Source organism: Staurois parvus, unplaced genomic scaffold (assembly GCF_062004578.1).
Source record: "Staurois parvus isolate SC_StPar_1 unplaced genomic scaffold, SC_StPar_1.0 ptg001463l, whole genome shotgun sequence".
Taxonomy (NCBI): domain Eukaryota; kingdom Metazoa; phylum Chordata; class Amphibia; order Anura; family Ranidae; genus Staurois; species Staurois parvus.
The window spans coordinates 714,118-734,317 of NW_028319259.1; the positions used below are offsets into that span (position 1 = coordinate 714,118).

The window sequence follows — 20,200 nt, forward strand, 5'->3', positions numbered from 1 at the left end:
TGTCAATCTCTTGCTGCCTAGTGCCATTAGTACAGTGTCAGTGTTATTTTTAGCAGGAAAAATGAATATAAAATGACTTGTGAGCCACGGAGATGTTGATTTTCATTATGAAAAAGTTTGCTGGCTCCCAATCACATTCTCGTCTGCATGTGTGGTGACGTGTTACAATTAGAAATGGGTGCCGCGCCCTATAGATGAAGGAATCTCTATTTTAAACACTGGCTGTATAATATTTCCCCAGACCAATGGTGTAGTAGGGATTATACCCGGTAACAATATATATTCAATGAGGTGCTGACAATCTTCTACATAAAAGAAATCTAGTAGAACCTCCATTCAGCTGCATACAAGGAAAGAAATAGAAGAATCAATTGTGAATTCCATAAAACTAGATTAATGATGTAAATAATGTCCCAAATAAATATTAACCCCTCGCCTACCGGGCACTTCTACCCCCTTCCTGCCTACCGGGCACTTCTACCCCCTTCCTGCCTACAGGGCACTTCTACCCCCTTCCTGCCTACCGGGCACTTCTACCCCCTTCCTGCCTACAGGGCACTTCTACCCTCTCCCTGCCTACAGGGCACTTCTACCCTCTCCCTGCCTACCGGGCACTTATACCCCCTTCCTGCCTACCGGGCACTTCTACCCCCTTCCTGCCTACCGGGCACTTCTACCCCCTTCCTGCCTACAGGGCACTTCTACCCTCTCCCTGCCTACAGGACACTTCTACCCCCTTCCTGCCTACCGGGCACTTCTACCCCCTTCCTGCCTACAGGGCACTTCTACCCCCTTCCTGCCTACAGGACACTTCTACCCCTTCCTGCCTACCGGGCACTTCTACCCCCTTCCTGCCTATCGGGCACATCTACCCCCTTCCTGCCTACCGGGCACTTCTACCCCCTTCCTGCCCAGGCCAATTTCCAGCTTTCAGCGCTGTTGCACTTTGAATGACAATTGTGCGGTCATGCAACACTGTACCCATATGACATTTTTATTATTTTTTTGTGACAGATAGAGCTTTATTTTGGTGGTATTTAATCACCTCGGGGTTTTTTATTTTTTCTTAAACAAACCAAAAACCACTGAATTTTGAAAAAAAAATGTTTTTTCTTAGTTTTTGTTATAAAATGTTGTAAATAAGTGATTTTTCTCCTTCACTGATGTGCGCTAATGAGGCTGCACTGATGGGCACTGATAGGTGGCACTAATGAGGAAGCACTGGTAGGTGGCACTGATGGGCATTGACAGGCATCACTGATGGGCACTGAAAGGCAGCACTAATACCTGGCACTGACACGCAGCACTGACAGGCACTTATAGGCGGCACTGATAGGCAGCACAGATTGGAAGCACTGATAGGTGGCACTGATTAGCATTGATAGGTGGTGCTGACTGGCACTGATGGGTGACACTGAAAAGCAGCTCAGATGGGCACTGATATGTAGCACTGATGTGCACTGGCACGAGGCAATGATGGACACTGACAGGTGGCACTGCTGGGGTTATACTGATCATCAGGGCACACTGATCATCAGTGCTCATATGATCAGTGTACATGTCCCCTTCGCGGAATGCCGATTACCGGCTCTCCTCCCCTCTGTCAGTGTGACAGCTCGAGAGGAGAGAAATGCCGATAACCGGCATTTCCCTGTTTACATGCGATCAGCTGTGATTGGACACAGTAGATCACATGACCGAGCCGACATCTTCGGGTCTTTCCGTGATCCACTGTGTCCAAGGGACACAGCGCATTAGCGATCGTCGTGCTGCGTGCTCCCTGAGCCGCGCATGCGCAGTGAGAATGGGAGGACGTCATATGACATCCTATCAGAACGAGAGAACCGCCTTGCGCCCGTCATTGGACTATATGGTGGGAGGTGCTTAAAGTCCAATGTGTTTTCTGCCTGCTGATGGGAGAGCTGTATACAGATAATAGACTTGGATAGTCGCTCTTTTATGCGCTCACCTTCCTCAAAGCCTAATATTAGGCTGACATGGCTTCCTGGGAGGAGATGGAATAGATTCCTCTAGGATGGGATGAGTTGATGGCTCTCCTATATACTTCCTGGATGTGACCATGTGTAGGAATGGTGGGATCTCCCTCCTTACACTGCTTGCTCCATCTCCCTATTGTTCCTGGTCATGAAGGGGGGGAAACCCTTGTATGCAGCTGAATGGAGGTTATACTAGAAGATTGTCAGCACCTCATTGAATATATATTGTTACCGGGTATAATCCCTACTACACCATTGGTCTGGGGAAATATTATACAGCCAGTGTTCAAAATAGAGATTCCTTCATCTATAGGGCGCGGCACCCATTTCTAATTGTAACACTGTATTGGTGTCACCGGGGATGTCAGTGACACCAAGTCAGCCCCCCCCCCCAGTGTCAGAATGCCCGCCGCAGTCCCGATATAAGTCGCTGATCGCCAACCATTACTAGTAGAAAAGAAATAAAATCCCCGTATCTATACTGCCAATTGTAGACGCTACAACTTCACATTAACTCATTAATTTACACGTATTGGGATTTTTTTTCACAAAGACACGGAGCAGAATATATTTTAGCCCAAACTTATGACAAAACTGGATTTTTTACATTTTTTTTCCTGGATGTGTTTAATAGCAAACAGTCAGAAATATTTATTTTTTCAGTAATTGTCGATCTTTTTGTTTTATAGCGCAAAAAATAAAAACCGAACAAGCGATCAAATACCACCGAAAGAAAGCTCAGTTAGTAAAAAAAAAAAAGACGTAAATGTCATTTAGCTGCAGCATTGCATGACTGCATGACCGCGCAATTGTCAGTTAAAGTAAAGCAGCGCCGTAATGCAACAAATGGTCTGGTCAGGAAGAGGGGGAATCCTCTGGAGGGGGAGGGGTTAATATTGCCATTAATATTAGGATTATTATTATCATTATCGTTGTCATTATTACAATTATTGAATAATTGGAGGATTGGCTCCTCCCACCCATGCTAGATAGTGACACAAAGGTGGTAATAATTCATTCAATGAAGGCCGTGGTTGGAATGAGGACCTCGGAGTAGCCAATCATACACATCATTCATTGTGAAGAAACTGTTCCGTCATCGGAATTACTTCTGCTTTAAGGATGTCTTCAGAAACCCTCATTAGATATGCGCTTCAAAGGCTCCTCCCATCCAGGATAAATAGTGACACAAAGGTGATAATAATTCATTCCATGATGGCCGTGGTCGGATGAGTATCCCGGAGTCACCAACCATACCCATAATTCACTGTGGAAAAGCCAGTAAACCGATAGGATTAGTTCGATGTCAGACTTTCCACACACTGAATTATGGGTATGGCCGGATCCTCCGGGATACTCATCCGACCACGGCCATCATGGAATGAATTATTACCACCTTTGTGTCACTATTTATCCTGGATGGGAGGAGCCTTTGAAGCGCATATCTAATGAGGGTTTATGAAGACATCTCCAGTATAAGAATGTCTCCATAGAGGGTCCCCCATCTATGATAAATACTGACACAAACATGATAATAAAGGGGAAATCCCAACCCCCCCTCCCCCCTCTAACAAAAACTCTCTGTAAACCCCCATTGGTTGTCACTTACCTGTAGCCGCCGTGGTGTGATCATCCAGAGCCGGGTCTTTCTCCTCACCGATGGCATCCTGGAGGGGTCCCTCTTGTGGGGGAATGGAGGGGCACATCACACAGGTATTCCCATTGGCCAGCCAGCAGACCATTTTTATTGCTGTCACAAGAAATGTAAACATCCCTTGTGACAGCAATAGGCAGTGACAGGTCCTCTCTGTATGGAGAGATTGGGGGGGAGGGGTGTCTATTAGAACCCCCATCTCTCCTTTAGGCTCCAGTGCAGCCAATCAGACAGAGATCGTTCTGATTGGTCGCTTCGCTGGGCGGTAGCCGGCCAGAAAACAAAGAGCCGGAACCGGAAGGGACTAAATCCTGGATGTTCCGGGATGTGACATCACACAGTGGGAGGAGCAACTTCATTTCCTCTCACTGTGCGCCGGGGCAAGATGGCCGCCAGTCACATCCTTATTGGGCTCCTTGATCACTTGGGGGGGCCTGGTATAAGGGGCAACGTTGGGGGGGGGGGGACCCCCTTCCATCACCCGGAAAAGTAAAGCCTCCCGGATTATTTCTACATGAAAGTAAAAAAACACAAAAAAATGTATCTGGGATCATGGCTGTAACCTCAACCGAGACCCGGTATAACCGCTTCCCTGCTACGCCGCAGATATACAGGGTCCAAGGGGGGAGGGGAATCCCACAGGATATATATATACATGGAGCAAGGGGGGAGGGTAATCTCACAGTATATATATATATACATGGACCAAGGGGGAGGGGAATCTCACAGTATATATATACATGGACCAAGGGGGAGGGGAATCTCACAGTATATACAGTTGCAAGAAAAAGTATGTGAACCCCTTGGGATTACGTGGAGTTTTGCATGAATTGGGCATAAAATGTGCTCTGAACGTCATCTAAGTCACAACAATAGAAGAACACAGTCTGCTGAACATAATACTACACAAACATTAGATGTTGCCATGGTTTAATTGCACATAACATGTAAACATTCACAGTGCAGGGAGGAAAAAGTATGTGAACCTTTGGACTTAATAATTGGTTGACCCTCCTTTGGCAGCAATAACCTCAACCAAACGTTTCCTGTAGTTGCAGATCAGACCTGCACAACGATCTGGAGTCATTTTGGACCACTCCTCTTCACAAAACTGTTTCAGTGTAGCAATATTCTTAGGATGTCTGGTGTGAATCGCTCTCTTAAGGTCATGCCACAGCATTTCAATAGGGTTGAGGTCAGGACTCTGACTGGGCCACTCCAGAAGGCGTATTCTGTGCTGTTGCAGCCATTGTTTTGTTGATTTCCTTGTATGCTTTGGGTCATTGTCCTGTTGCATCACCCATCCTCTGCGGAGCTTCAGTTGGCAGACAGATGGTCGTACGTTTTCCTGCAAAATGTCTTGATAAACTCTGGAATTCATTTTCCCATCAATGACAACAATCCATCCAGCCCTGAGGCAGCAAAGCAGCCCCAAACCATGATGCTCCCTCCGCCATGTTTCACAGTGGGGATGAGGTTTTGATGTTGGTGTGCTGGGCCTTTTTTTCTCCACACATAGTGTTGTGTGTTCTTCCCAAACAACGCAATCTTGGTTTCATCTGTCCACAGTATATTTAGCCAGTAGTGCTGTGGAACATCCAGGTGCTCTTTTGCAAACTTCAAACGTGCTGCAATATTCTTTTTGGACAGCGATGGCTTCCTCCGTGGTGTCCTCCCATGTACTCCATTCTTGTTTAATGTTTTCCTTATTGTAGATGTGTCAACAAAAATGTTAGCATGTGCCAGAGATTTCTGTAGGTCTTTAGCTGACACTCTGGGATTCTTCTTTACCTCATGCAGCATTCTGCGCTGTGCTCTTGCAGTCATTTTTACAGGACGACCACGCCTAGGGAGAGTAGCTACAGTGCTAAACTTTCTCCATTTGTAGACAGTCTGTCTTACCGTGGACACAGGAACATCAAGGCTCAAGGAGATACTTTTGTAACCCTTTCCAGCTTCATGCAAGTCAACAATTCTTGATGGTAGGTCTTCTGAGAGCTCTTTTCTGCGAGGCATGGTTCACATCAGACAGTGCTTCTTGAAATCAGTAAGCCCAAAACAGGTGTGTGTTTTTTAAGGGCAGGACAGCTGTCAGCAACACATCCAATATCATCACACTGATTGGAGTCAAGGTTGGCTCACTCCTGGCTCCAATCAGCTCTGGGAGAAGTCATTAAGCTAGGGCCTCACATACTTTTTCCTCCCTGCACTGTGAATGTTTACATGTTATGTGCAATTAAACCATGGCAACATCTAATGTTTGTGTAGTATTATGTTCAGCAGACTGTGTTCTTCTATTGTTGTGACTTAGATGACGTTCAGAGCACATTTTATGCCCAATTCATGCAAAACTCCACGTAATCCCAAGGGGTTCACATACTTTTTCTTGCAACTGTATATATATACATGGACCAAGGGGGAGGGGAATCTCACAGTATATATATACATGGACCAAGGGGGGCGGGGAATCTCACAGTATATATATACATGGACCAAGGGGGGCGGGGAATCTCACAGTATATAAATACATGGACCAAGGGGGGAGGGGAATCTCACAGTATATAAATACATGGACCAAGGGGGGAGGGGAATCTCACAGTATATATACACATGGACCAAGGGGGGCGGGGAATCTCACAGTATATATATATATATATATATATATATACAGTCAGGTCCATAAATATTGGGACATGGACACAATTCTAACATTTTTGGCTCTATACACCACAAAGGATTTGAAATGAAACGAACAAGATGTGCTTTAACTGCAGACTGTCAGCTTTAATTTGAGGGTATTTACATCCAAATCAGGTGAACGGTGTAGGAATTACAACAGCTTGCATATGTGCCTCCCACTTGTTAAGGGACCAAAAGTAATGGGACAATTGGCTTCTCAGCTGTTCCATGGCCAGGTGTGTGTTTTTCCCTCATTATCCCAATTACAATGAGCAGATAAAAGGTCCAGAGTTCATTTCAAGTGTGCTATTTGCATTTGGAATCTGTTGCTGTCAACTCTCAAGATGAGATCCAAAGAGCTGTCACTATCAGTGAAGCCATCATTAGGCTGAAAAAACAAAACAAACCCATCAGAGAGATAGCAAAAACATTAGGCGTGGCCAAAACAACTGTTTGGAACATTCTTAAAAAGAAGGAACGCACCGGTGAGCTCAGCAACACCAAAAGACCCGGAAGACCACGGAAAACAACTCTGGTGGATGACCGAAGAATTCTTTCCCTGGTGAAGAAAACACCCTTCACAACAGTTGGCCAGATCAAGAACACCCTCCAGGAGGTAGGTGTATGTGTGTCAAAGTCACCAATCAGGAGAAGACTTCACCAGAGTGACTACATAGGGTTCACCACAAGATGGAAACCATTGGTGAGCCTCAAACACAGGAAGGCCAGATTAGAGTTGGCCAAACGACATGTAAAAAAGCCTTCACAGTTCTGGAACAACATCCTATGGACAGATGAGACCGACATCAACTTGTACCAGAGTGATGGGAAGAGAAGAGGATGGAGAAGGAACTGCTCATGGTCCTAAGCATACCACCTCATCAGTGATCATGGTGGTGGTAGTGTCATGGCGTGGGCATGTATGGCTGCCAATGGAACTGCTTCTCTTGTATTTATTGATGATGTGACGGCTGACAGAAGCAGCCGGATGAATTGTGAAGTGTTTCGGGAATATTATCGGCTCATATTCAGCCAAATGCTTCACAACTCATTGGACGCTTCACAGTGCAGATGGACAATGACCCAAAGCAGACTGCAAAAGCCACCAAAGAAGTGGAATGTTCTGCAATGGCCAAGTCCATCACCTGACCTGTATCCGATGGAGCATTTCACTTGCTGAAGACAAAACTGAAGGGAAAATGCCCCAAGAACAAGCAGGGACTGAAGACAGTTGCAGTAGAGGCCTGGCAGAGCATCACCAGGGATGACACCCAGCGTCTGGTCATGTCTATGCGTTCCACACTTCAGGCTGTCATTGACTACAAAGGATTTGTAACCAAGTATTAAAAAGTGAAAGTTTGATTTATGATTATTATTCTGTCCCATTACTTTTGGTCCCTTAACAAGTGGAAGGCACATATGCAAACTGTTGTAATTCCTACACCGTTCACCTGATTTGGATGTAAATACCCTCAAATTAATGCTGACAGTCTGCAGTTAAAGCACATCTTGTTCGTTTCATTTCAAATCCATTGTGGTGTATAGAGCCAAAAATGTTACAATGGTGTCCATGTCCCAATATTTATGGACCTGACTGTATATACATGGACCAAGGGGGGAGGGGAATCTCACAGTATATATATATATATATACATGGGCCAAGGGGGCGGGGAATCTCACAGTATATATATATATATATGGACCAAGGGGGAGGGGAATCTCACAGTATATATATATTGTCACAGTGCAGGGCCCTGTCACGGGATAAAGGCAGGTAGAGGTGGTCTAGTGATGGGCACAGGGTCTGCACATGTGCGAAGTGCAGAACCACGGAGTGTAGGTTGTGAGTGGAGAATACTGCTGTGGCAGTTTTCTCCAGATTTGGATATTGCTGGAATGGGGCTCCGTGGTCTGGAGATTTCACAGTGCCTTGGGAGGGAAGGAATCTCCAATCCAGTGTCCAGCATTTGAAGTCAACCAGCAGGGTTTGGGCCCCGGTGCTCAGAGCCCATATAATGAGGGTTTGCTGAGAGTTACAAGGGGGAAGTGGAGTGGCTGACATTGAGTGGCTCTGTGTGAGCCAAAGCTGTGTGCGGTCCAAGGATTCGTGGGCTGCGTGCGGTCCAAGCACTTGTGGGCTGTGTGCGGTCCAAGCACTTGTGGGCTGTGTGCGGTCCAAGGACTCGGGGGCTGTGTGCGGTCCAAGGACTCGGGGGCTGTGTGCGGTCCAAGGACTCGGGGGCTGTGTGCGGTCCAAGGACTCGGGGGCTGTGTGCGGTCCAAGGACTCGGGGGCTGTGTGCGGTCCAAGGACTCGGGGGCTGTGTGCGGTCCAAGGACTCGTGGGCTGTGTGCGGTCCAAGGACTCGGGGGCTGTGTGCGGTCCAAGGACTCGGGGGCTGTGTGCGGTCCAAGGATTTGTGGGCTGCGTGCGGTCCAAGGACTCGTGGGCTGCGTGCGGTCCAAGGACTCGTGGGCTACGTGCGGTCCAAGGACTCGTGGGCTGCGTGCGGTCCAAGGACTCGTGGGCTACGTGCGGTCCAAGGACTCCTGGGCTACGTGCGGTCCAAGGACTCGTGGGCTGCGTGCGGTCCAAGGACTCGTGGGCTGCGTGCGGTCCAAGGACTCGTGGGCTGCGTGCGGTCCAAGGACTCGTGGGCTGCGTGCGGTCCAAGGACTCGTGGGCTGCGTGCGGTCCAAGGACTCGTGGGCTGCGTGCGGTCCAAGGACTTGTGGGCTGCGTGCGGTCCAAGGACTCGGGGGCTGCGTGCGGTCCAAGGACTCGGGGGCTGCGTGCGGTCCAAGGACTCGTGGGCTACGTGCGGTCCAAGGACTCGTGGGCTGCGTGCGGTCCAAGGACTCGGGGGCTGCGTGCGGTCCAAGGACTCGTGGGCTGCGTGCGGTCCAAGGACTCGTGGGCTGCGTGCGGTCCAAGGACTCGTGGGCTGTGTGCGGTCCAAGGACTCGGGGGCTGTGTGCGGTCCAAGTACTTGTGGGCTGTGTGCGGTCCAAGGACTCGGGGGCTGTGTGCGGTCCAAGGACTTGTGGGCTGTGTGCGGTCCAAGGACTCGGGGGCTGTGTGCGGTCCAAGGACTCGGGGACTGTGTGCGGTCCAAGGACTCGTGGGCTGTGTGCGGTCCAAGGACTTGTGGGCAGTGTGCGGTCCAAGGACTCGGGGGCTGTGTGCGGTCCAAGGACTCGGGGGCTGTGTGCGGTCCAAGGACTCGGGGACTGTGTGCGGTCCAAGGACTCGTGGGCTGTGTGCGGTCCAAGGACTCGTGGGCTATGTGTGTTGGAGGGCTTCACCAAGGAGAGGGGGACGTCAGACTAGCTGTGTGCGAGAGCCATATGTTGGAAAGAGTCTGCAGGAGACGGACATAAGCCTGAAGTGGAAGGCTAGTGGAAAATTGTATATGTGAGCCAGAAGGCTGATCTTTGTTGCGTTTGTTTGCTGGCGGATACCCCGGCGTGGGAAACATTTTTGTTGAACTTTTTTCTTTTAAATAAAATTGGGCAAAAAGGACCTTAAAGAAGCGAGTTGCTGTGTGCTTCACCAAGAAGAGCTCTACCCTTCTGAAGTGAGTTCCCACAATATATATATATAGACCAAGGGGGGAGGGTAATCTCACAGTATATATGAGGGGTGTGTCCTGTATACAGTATATATGTGGGGTGTGTCCTGTAGACGGTATATATGTGGGGTGTGTCCTGTAGACGGTATATATGTGGGGTGTGTCCTGTATACAGTATATATGAGGGGTGTGTCCTGTATACAGTATATATGAGGGGTGTGTCCTGTAGACGGTATATATGAGGGGTGTGTCCTGTATACGGTATAAGGGGTGTGTCCTGTATACAGTATATATGTGGGGTGTGTCCTGTATACGGTATATATGTGGGGTGTGTCCTGTATACAGTATATATGAGGGGTGTGTCCTGTAGACGGTATATATGTGAGGTGTGTCCTGTATACAGTATATATGAGGGGTGTGTCCTGTATACAGTATGAGGGGTGTGTCCTGTATACAGTATATATGTGGGGTGTGTCCTGTATACGGTATATATGTGAGGTGTGTCCTGTATACGGTATATATGTGCGGTGTGTCCTGTATACAGTATATATGTGGGGTGTGTCCTGTATACAGTATATATGTGGGGTGTGTCCTGTATACAGTATATATGAGGGGTGTGTCCTGTATACAGTATATATGAGGGGTGTGTCCTGTATACGGTATATATGTGAGGTGTGTCCTGTATACAGTATATATGTGCGGTGTGTCCTGTATACAGTATATATGTGGGGTGTGTCCTGTATACGGTATATATGAGGGGTGTGTCCTGTATACGGTATATATGTGGGGTGTGTCCTGTATACGGTATATATGAGGGGTGTGTCCTGTATACGGTATATATGTGGGGTGTGTCCTGTATACGGTATATATGTGGGGTGTGTCCTGTATACGGTATATATGTGGGGTGTGTCCTGTATACGGTATATATGTGAGGTGTGTCCTGTATACGGTATATATGTGAGGTGTGTCCTGTATACAGTATATATGTGAGGTGTGTCCTGTATACAATATATATGTGGGGTGTGTCCTGTATACGGTATATATGTGGGGTGTGTCCTGTATACGGTATATATGTGGGGTGTGTCCTGTATACGGTATATATGTGGGGTGTGTCCTGTATACGGTATATATGTGGGGTGTGTCCTGTATACGGTATATATGTGGGGTGTGTCCTGTATACGGTATATATGTGGGGTGTGTCCTGTATACAGAATATATGTGAGGTGTGTCCTGTATAGAGTATATATGTGGGGTGTGTCCTGTATACGGTATATATGTGGGGTGTGTCCTGTATACGGTATATATGTGGGGTGTGTCCTGTATACGGTATATATGTGGGGTGTGTCCTGTATACTGTATATATGTGGGGTGTGTCCTGTATACAGAATATATGTGGGGTGTGTCCTGTATACGGTATATATGTGGGGTGTGTCCTGTACACGGTATATATGAGGGGTGTGTCCTGTATATATGAGGGGTGTGTCCTGTATACGGTATATATGTGAGGTGTGTCCTGTATACAGTATATATGAGGGGTGTGTCCTGTATACAGTATATATGTGGGGTGTGTCCTGTATACAGTATATATGTGGGGTGTGTCCTGTATACGGTATATATGTGGGGTGTGTCCTGTATACGGTATATATGTGGGGTGTGTCCTGTATACAGAATATATGTGAGGTGTGTCCTATATAGAGTATATATGTGGGGTGTGTCCTGTATACGGTATATATGAGGGGTGTGTCCTGTATATGGTATGAGGGGTGTGTCCTGTATACAGTATATATGTGGGGTGTGTCCTGTATACAGTATATATGTGGGGTGTGTCCTGTATACAGAATATATGTGGGATGTGTTCTGTATACAGTATATATGTGCGGTGTGTCCTGTATACAGTATATATGTGGGGTGTGTCCTGTATACAGTATATATGAGGGGTGTGTCCTGTATACAGTATATATGTGGGGTGTGTCCTGTATACAGTATATATGAGGGGTGTGTCCTGTATACAGTATATATGTGGGGTGTGTCCTGTATACGGTATATATGTGAGGTGTGTCCTGTATACAGTATATATGTGGGGTGTGTCCTGTATACAGTATATATGAGGGGTGTGTCCTGTATACGGTATATATGAGGGGTGTGTCCTGTATACAGTATATATGTGGGGTGTGTCCTGTATACAGTATATATGAGGGGTGTGTCCTGTATACAGTATATATGTGGGGTGTGTCCTGTATACAGTATGAGGGGTGTGTTCTGTATACAGTATATATGTGGGGTGTGTCCTGTATACGGTATATATGTGGGGTGTGTCCTGTATACAGTATATATGTGAGGTGTGTCCTGTATACGGTATATATGAGGGGTGTGTCCTGTATACGGTATATATGTGGGGTGTGTCCTGTATGCGGTATATATGTGACGTGTGTCCTGTATATAGTATATATGTGAGGTGTTTCCTGTATACAGTATATATGTGGGGTGTGTCCTGTATGCGGTATATATGTGGGGTTTGTCCTCTATACAGTATATATGTGACGTGTGTCCTGTATACAGTATATATGTGAGGTGTTTCCTGTATACAGTATATATGTGGGGTGTGTCCTGTATACGGTATATATGTGGGGTGTGTCCTGTATACAGTATATATGTGGGGTGTGTCCTGTATACGGTATATATGTGGGGTGTGTCCTGTATACGGTATATATGTGGGGTGTGTCCTGTATACGGTATATATGTGCGGTGTGTCCTGTATACGGTATATATGTGGGGTGTGTCCTGTATACGGTATATATGTGGGGTGTGTCCTGTATACGGTATATATGTGGGGGGTGTCCTGTATACTATATATATGGGGGGTGTCCTGTATACTATATATATGGGGGGTGTCCTGTATACAGTATATATATGGGGGGTGTGTCCTGTATACTATATATATGTGGGGTGTGTCCTGTATACAGTATATATATGGGGGGTGTCCTGTATACAGTATATATATGGGGGGTGTCCTGTATACTATATATATGGGGGGTGTCCTGTATACAGTATATATATGGGGTGTGTGTCCTGTATACTATATATATGTGCGGTGTGTCAGATGTATATAGCGCTTTGTATATAGAAGTAGGGTGTATATTGGATATGGGGGGGCCCATGCTCAGTGTTGGACTAATGAATACAAAGCCTGCTGGGATTGGCTGGGTTGTGACATCAGCCCACCTCTCTGACTCAGCCAATCCAAGCAGCCTTTGTATTGATTAGTAGAATACATCGCTTGCTGTGATTGGCCCAGTGTATACTGTATGTAGCTGCAACTACCGTACATACACACATCCAGCGGGCTGATTACAGTCGGAAGGAAGTTCTTTTACTAACCATGTAAAGGCTCTTTCAGTAACAAGCCGTTTACATCTCCAAGTATAAAAGAACATTGTATAGGTTTCCAGAGCCGGGAATCCTCTGACATACACATGGGCAGATCTCTGCACACAGCCAGAGGAAGGGCTCTTTATACCCGCATTGCCCTCTAACAGTGATCACCGTTGGATCTCTTTTCAGAGGGCAATTGACAGGCAGCTGGGAGATGAGAAGTCACCTTCTCACTAAGTGATATAATCCTGTAAAGTCCCCGCCCCCGAGCAGCAACCACATGCATTGTACATGGATGCAGGGCAGTTGTGACGGGTCCCATTCACACTCAGCAGTACCGATGGCAAATGTGACAGAGGGTATCATCTCTGCTGCATCCGCAAAGCATGTGTACAGCCCCTTCCATCCAAGCAGTCTGGGGGGTGGTAAAACCATGACCCACACCCCCATGGCTGATATACTTGGAAGGGGAGAAAGGACATTCAGGACAGGTTTTTGGGTTTTCTAACCTGCTTGATTGTTCACCCCCTTCATTCCCCAAAGCAGCTGGCTGGGAGGGGTCTGGGGCTCCCCATTGACATGAGAAGTTTTCAGAGGGCATCCATGGACGTCCTCCCAGAACTACGCCCCCCCCCCCCCCCAAGCGCGATCTTTGATCGCTGTGTCCTTCAGCCACAGCTGATCATATGTCCAGGAAAGGGCCAATCAGAGCAGCCTTTTACCATGTGGTCAGCTGTGCCCAATCACAGCCGATCAGTGTAAATCAGAAATGCTGGATATCGGCAGTCCTCTCCTCCCGCTCACAGCACATGAGGAGAGGAGAGCTGGGAAGCGGCATTTCTCAGAGGGGACAAATACACTGATCATCAGGGCACTTATCAGTGTAGCCCCATCAGTGCTTTGTATCGGTGCCATCAGTGATGGCTATCAGTACCCATCAGTGCTAGTGGTCAGTGCCCATCAGTACAGGCTATCAGTGCCCATCAGTGCTACCTAACAGTGCCCATCAGTGCTACCTAACAGTGCCCAGCAGTGGAGAAGCGTCACCAGTGCTTCATCAATACCCATCAGTGCTGGCTGTCAGTGCCCATCAGTGCTGGCTGTCAGTGCCATCAATCAATGCCCATCAGTGCCGCCTCATCAGTGAAGGAGAAAAATCACCTATTTACAAAATTTTATAACAGAAACTAAAAAAAAATGTTTAGTCTTTCATCGTTTGTTTAGCAAAAAATAACCCCCCCCCCAGTGCTGATTAAATACCAACAAATGAAATCTCTATTTGTCAAAAAAAAAAAAAAAAGATATAAATTTAGTTTGGATGCAATGTTGCATGACCGTGCGATTGTCATTCAAAATGTGACAGCGCTGAAATCTGTCCTGGGCAGGAAGGGGGTAAAAGTGCCCGGTAGGCAAGTGGTTGATGTCACTTTAAAGCGGAATTTCCCCTTTTTGGTGGAGTTGCGCTTTAGTAAAAGGTCTGCATGCTGCATTATTTCCTCTATAACTCGCTGGCTTTAGATCTGTAAGTGTATGGTAATCCTTCCCTTCCTAACCAAACCGTTTATACAAAAAGAGCCGCAGAGGAGGCGGGGCTATAAAGAGAACCTGTTACAAAGTGACAGCTTTTCCCTTTCCCTGAATACTTGAGGCAGAATGAAGCAGAAGATTGAAATCAGGGACTTACATCTCCTCCGCTGTCCTTCATCCCGATAATGTCTGGGGGCGGAGCCAAAGTAACTACGTCGCCCGCAGGTAAGTGCACCCCAGTACTGGCGGGCACGCTGGACGAGATGACGGCGACTGGAGAGGCATCAGCAACCTGGAGGAGAATGTGCAAAATTGTATAACAGAACAAAGAAAACGGTTTGGTTTTTTTCCCCCAATCTTTTTAGCACAAAAAGAAAACAACCCAGTGGGGGCTCATTGGTGGATGTGAGGAGGAAAGTCTCATTGATGGAGGTGGGGAGGGAAGTCTCATTGGTGGATGTGAGGAGGAAAGTCTCATTGGTGGATGTGAGGAGGAAAGTCTCATTGATGGAGGTGGGGAGGGAAGTCTCATTGATGGAGGTGGGGAGGGAAGTCTCATTGATGGAGGTGGGGAGGGAAGTCTCATTGATGGAGGTGGGGAGGGAAGTCTCATTGATGGAGGTGGGGAGGGAAGTCTGGCCTGTTTAGCCAAATCCAAAAACTGACAGGTGGACCTGATTGGAACGGTAATGTGAAAGAGGCCAGAACCAATCACATGGGCAAAAACCACCACAAATTCTATCTATTCCTATTGGTTCCCTCTGATGCTCCTCCATCTCCCAGCCTGAGCTCTGCTGTACAGGAGATTATGAGGATTCATTGATGTTCTTTTCATACCTGGAGTCCAGCTTCAAAGGAGAATCTATAATGTGTATTTCATCCTGAGCTCTAGGTGACAGAGTGCATGTATGTATTACATGTGCTGTAGACTGGGGGCTAGCGTGGTTGACAGCACGCCCCTCTATCCCCCCCCCCACCGCTGTCTGACCGTGATGTTTTGAAGAAGAATGGATGAGAGTTGATGGATGGCGCTGATTTCAGCACCAGGCGCTTGCCCAAGACCGATGCCATCCTACATACATGGGGGGGGGGACATATCATAGCAGAGGGGGTAGAAGATAGTCAGCTCACCGTGAGCTCCACAATACAAATGCAGTGCAGAGGGTGTATGAACACCGTACCCCCCCCCCCCAGGTCCCTCTGTACTTACTTCTGGCCATCCTGAGTTGTCAGGGTTTCTTCAGCAGGTCCAGTGGTCAGGGAATGTGAAATATCCGCTCTTTTCTGTGCAGCGCTCACAAGACGGACCAGATAGACTCCCTGTGACAGCGCCGAGCAATCAGAATCCATCTGCTCCTTCCAGGAAGTGCTGCCCAGAGAATCCCTGGACTACTGGGTCACCTGTGGGAGCCCTGACAGCTCCCACCCCAAAGGTAAGTACAGCAGGTATCGGGGGATGGGAGGGGGGGTTGTACAGCAGGTATCGGGGGATGGGAGGGGGGGTTGTACACCTTTACATTTATCCTTTAAAGTTGAAGTAACATTTGATAAACATTTACTGGACGTACGCTATCCGGGGGCACTCTCATCCTTGGACACTTTTCTGGGGACCCTCAGGGATACCCCACATTACAGAGCTGCCTCTCTTCATCAAATCTGTTTTCCCATTTGGGATCCAGGCCTCCTAACACGCTATTAGTAATACAGAGAAGAACTGGCCGGGGCTGACAACACTGCTTGGGATTTCAGTGCAGCAGAGACAGTGTTGTCAGCTCAGTGATGAAGGGCATTCCCCATGTGAACTCACCATTGGCTGTCAGAGAAGACAGGGGGCACGCCATCATCCCTTCGGCTACACTGGGGTCTGTCGCCCTCTTCTGAACGCCCCCTTTTATTAATGTTGGGGGGTCAGCAAGGAATGTGTCCGGGAATATTTCCTGATCTTCTAGAAGAGTAAAACGGATGGTTAGTTCACAATGGTGACCCATCATAATCACAAACCAAATCATCACAACTCAAAGAAACCTTTTCCCAGCATAGAAGATACAAATGCAAACTGACAGCCAGAGAAATATTCTCCAACAATAGAAGTTCACCTTAAAAAACAATGAAATAAATAAATAAATGCCGTGTTTTGCAGGTAAAAAAAATGTGTATTTATAATTGTTTTATTAGCAGCTTGTAAAGCATTGCATCCGCCATCCGTCCTGATTACCCCGGTAAAGGTCATACAGGGGGTCCCAAACATGGGGGGGGGGGTGTACAGCCATGGTGGGGGGGGGTGTACAGTGATGATGGGGGGGTGTACAGCGATGATGGTGGGGGGGGGTGTACAGCGATGATGGGGGGTGTACAGCGATGATGGGGGGGGGTGTACAGCGATGATGGGGGGTGTACAGCGATGATGGTGGGGTGTACAGCGATGATGGTGGGGGGGGGTGTACAGTGATGATGGGGGGGTGTACAGCAATGATGGGGGGGTGTACAGCGATGATGGGGGGGTGTACAGCGATGATGGTGGGGGGGGGTGTATAGTGATGATGGTGGGAGGGGTGTACAGCGATGATGGGGGGTGTACAGTGATGATGGTGGGGTATAGCGATGATGGGGGGGTATAGCAGTGATGGGGGGGGTACAGCGATGATGGGGGGGTATAGTGATGATGGGGGGGGTATAGCGATGATGGGGGAGTATAGCGATGATGGGGGGGGGTACAGCGATGATGGGGGGGGGGTATAGCGATGATGGGGGGTATAGCGATGATGGGGGGAATATAGCAGTGATGGGGGGGGGTACAGCGATGATGGGGGGGGGTATAGCGATGATGGGGGGGTATAGTGATGATGGGGGGGGGGTATAGCGGTGATGGTTAATGATAACAATAAGTGTGACTATCAGAGGAGTTATGACGATGTATCACTATAACATTATATATGATTACACATCTTATTACCCATAATAATAATGGGGGCTGACCCCCCCCCCATGTCTCCCCCCCCCCCCCCCAGTGTCTCCCTTCCCCCAGTGTCTCCCTTCCCCCAGTGTCTCCCTTCCCCCAGCACTTCCCCTTCCCGGCCACCCCGGGGCGCAGCTTCCCCAACTTCCCCTCCAGACACCATGAAAACACCGATCACTTCCTGCCTGGTCTCCATGGTGATGGGTCTTCCAGGAGGAAATCTATGGTGATGGGACACTACAGGAGGAGCTGAGTGTTGCTGCCCTCTAGCGGCTCCTGTGTGCATTACATCAGGGAAATGTCAGCACAGAGAATGGCCAGGAGATTTCTGTCATCCAAATACACAGAACAGCTTTATTGTATTATAATTATTGGGATTATTAATATTACACCCATTATTGTTTATATTACAATTCATATCAATCATTACAATCCTATTAATACAGTAAAATAAATAAAATGACATTATAATAACATTGTATGAATATAAACAGAGGCGTCTATATTATAAATACAGGGAAATGGTATCAATGTTATATAATAGGATCCAATCCAGATCTGCTCTACATCCCAACATCCAATCCAAAGCCGCCTGGACTGGATCCCAGATGAGCCAATCAGAGTAAAGCAGGCTGAACAGAGGCTACTGATTGGTCACACATAAACTCCGCCCCCCTCACTGTGACTTTGCACTGTAAACAGACTGGATCCCAGATGAGCCAATCAGAGCAAAGCAGGCTGAACAGAGGCTGCTGATTGGTCACACATAAACCCCGCCCCCCTCACTGTGGTCACATGACCTCCCTCACTGTGAGTCCTCAGTTGCTGTTTTCTCTCACCAGAGACAGCTGCTTCCTTACAGAGCTCCTGTTTTTTTTCTAAAAAAAACAAACAAAAATGTGCAGAATCTTTGCCGCGATTGTTATCCTGTTGCTCCCTTGGGGAGTACACAGGAAGGACATCAAAGACTCCACAAAGACCGGCATGGACAAGGACAATGATATGAAGATTATGGAGGAACAAAGAAATTTCATCAAAGACTCCCCAGATATCCGCATGGAGGGGGGGAGCATGAAGATGATGGAGGAACACCGATATTTCATCAAAGACTCCCCAGATATCCGCATGGAGGGGGGGAGCATGAAGATGATGGAGGAACACCGATATTTCATCAAAGACTCCCCAGATATACGCATGGAGGAGGGGAGGACCATGAAGATGATGGAAGAACTGGAGCAGGAAAAGGTCAGAGAATTGGAAAATGAGTCCCCAGGACCCATCAGTTGGTTTTCACTACTGGCCACCATTCCATTCTGGTATAAGGGGACAGTCCTGATAAGTGTTCTCATTCTGAGGTACATCCTGCTCAGGAATCATCTGGCCACAATATTAGCACAATATTTGATGTTCCTGGAGCTGATTGAATTCTTTTATCAACTACTCGATGTCTGGTACAGCGAGGGGCCAACCTCAGAGAACACAGCCCCACCCATGCTTATAAATGCCACTGACTGCTACCAATGGATGTTTGCTGAGCTCCAGTCAGTCTGGTCCAATGGGTGGGCGGCCTTAGGGAACACAATCCCACCCATGCTTATAAATGCCACTGACTGCTACCAATGGATGTTTGCTGGGCTCCAGTCAGTCTGGTCCAATGGGTGGGCGGCCTTAGGGAACACAGTGCTACCCATGCTTATAAATACTGTTGCTGAGCACCAATCAGAATGCTTGTTGGGACTTATCATCTTGCTGCTGGTAATGTTCCTAAAATATTTCAAGCCATTTCACCAATGGATCCAACCAACGAAAAGCAACATCAACCCACCGATGATTGACATCGATCTAACAACAGACATCACTATGGACCAGGCTGACTTTCGTACTCCCATCCTCACACCTCCTAGCAATGACGTCCGTGCTCACATAACGGATTTACTCCGGGAAATGAGGAGGAGCGAGCGAAACAAGCGGCTCAGGAACATTAACATCTTCCCATCAACAAGTGAAAGTGTGGACAGTGCTATGGAAGAGACTGACCTTCCCATTCCCAGCGTCCCACCTCCCAGGGATGACATCCGTGCTCACCTACGGGATCTATGCCGGCCAATGGGGAGGCGCAGGCCAACCAAGGAGTTCAGGCACCGCAAGCTCAATCTACCAGAGAGTGACCACATACCACCAAAAGATGAATATGCGGACAGTGCTACGGGAGATTCTGACTTTCCCATTCCCAGCGTCGCACCTCCCAGGGATCCCATCCGTGGTCACCCTTCCAGCACATCAACAAGAGGTTTACTCTTTCCAGCATTAGATAACACTTTACCATCAACGACTTCTGGCGTCTTTCCAACAAAAGACATGATCCTACGATCGAGTTCTGGCAATAGGCGAGAATGGACAACCATGACTGTCCATCCCAGTGTCCAATCCAGAGGTGAAATTCC

General features: G+C 47.8%; 1 long non-coding RNA gene across 1 annotated transcript in view; it reads right to left on the minus strand.

Moving 5' to 3' along the window:
- The window catches only part of LOC149435827 (uncharacterized), a 39,022-nt gene extending 22,289 nt beyond the window's left edge, over positions 1-16,733 (minus strand). Inside the window, exons 1-2 of the long non-coding RNA XR_016308360.1 lie at positions 16,608-16,733; positions 14,958-15,092 (exon numbers count right to left, since the gene is read on the minus strand). This is a non-coding gene — a long non-coding RNA (uncharacterized LOC149435827). The remainder of the gene's footprint in view (positions 1-14,957; positions 15,093-16,607) is intronic.
- Positions 16,734-20,200: the final 3,467 nt, after the last annotated feature.